Source organism: Echinops telfairi, unplaced genomic scaffold (genome assembly GCF_000313985.2).
Source record: "Echinops telfairi isolate 266 unplaced genomic scaffold, ASM31398v2 ScPeMD7_23;HRSCAF=83, whole genome shotgun sequence".
NCBI classification, from domain to species: domain Eukaryota; kingdom Metazoa; phylum Chordata; class Mammalia; order Afrosoricida; family Tenrecidae; genus Echinops; species Echinops telfairi.
The window spans coordinates 40,908,075-40,909,403 of NW_022103920.1; the positions used below are offsets into that span (position 1 = coordinate 40,908,075).

The 1,329-nt window shown below is 42.1% G+C and overlaps 1 pseudogene; it reads left to right on the forward strand.

The window, feature by feature from the left end:
• The first annotated feature begins 580 nt into the window (after positions 1 to 580).
• Positions 581 to 1,017, forward strand: LOC101651454 (annotated as a pseudogene).
• Positions 1,018 to 1,329: the final 312 nt, after the last annotated feature.

A 1,329-nucleotide genomic window follows, 5' to 3' on the forward strand; every position in this document is an offset into this window, starting at 1 on the left:
AAAATCAGAGGACACTGTGCTCAGCAAAATTAGTCAGTTGCATATTTCATGACACCATTATTAAAAAGGGAGAAAGGAAAAAATACAGTTTCACAGCAAAAGAAAAGAGCTTAAAGACTTTGACAGAATGAAGGGGTGGAGGGAGGGATGATTTAGAGGGTGGATGGGGAAGGAAAAGAAACAAGTAACCATGTGTGTGGGGTGTGTTTATTGAGATCCTGTCACTATTTATACGAGACGACCTGTGCAGCCACTTATGGTATGTTTTATTTGTATGTGTCACATTCTACAAACACAAGGGGAAAAGTAATAATAATAAAAATGGGTAAAATTTAAAATTAAAATCCAGGCCCACCGCTCCTCAGCCCCACCATTTCCCCGTGATGGGTGAACTTGGGGTACTGTGTCTCAGGTCTATTATATGAATTATGAGCAGGGTTTATCTATTCTGAACACAGATGTTTACAAAATAAAGACTATTTCCAACCACAAAAAAGGAAAAAATTAAAATTAAAAGAGAAAGTGTCACAGGCCTTCAAAGCTTCCAGACTTGGAAACTTACGGAACTGGGAGAGCCAAAATGAAGTTCAATCCCTTTGTGACTTCGGACCGGGGCAAAACCCGGAAAAGGCATTTCAATGGGCCTTCCCACGTTCGCAGGAAGATTATGTCTTCCCCTCTTTCCAAGGAACTGAGACAGAAATACAGTGTTCGGTCCATGCCGATCTGCAAGGATGATGAAGTTCAGGTTGTGTGAGGACACTACAAAGGTCAGCAGATTGGCAAAGTGGTCCAGGTGTACCGGAAGAAAAACATCATTACACTGAGTGGGTGCAGCCAGATAAAGCTAACGGCACCACTGTGCATGTGGGCATTCACCCCAGCAAGGTGGTTATTACGAGTTTAAGACTGGACAAAGACCGCAAACAGATCCTGGAACGGAAAGCCAAATCTCGCCAAGTAGGAAAGGAAAAGGGCAAATACATGGAAGAATCACTTGAGAAGATGCAAGAGTGAAATATCTTGTACACAACTTCCATTGAAACCGGCACATTTGAGAAAAAAACAAAACTCTCCAGACTCCTCAACCATCTTACTGAACACTGGTCTGGCAGTTAGAAAAGAAGGACAAGTAAACGTGAAAGTGACTTAAATTCTTCCGTGACACACAGGCTAGTTTCAAAACATTAAAAAATGTATCTGACATATTCATTTTGTAGCTGATTAAGCCCCCACAGGGTGCCTCGGACACGGGCATTGCTCTGTGGAACAAACTAAATCATCGTCCTTGATCTTGAACCAGCCAGTTGCCTTGAAGTCATTCTAACT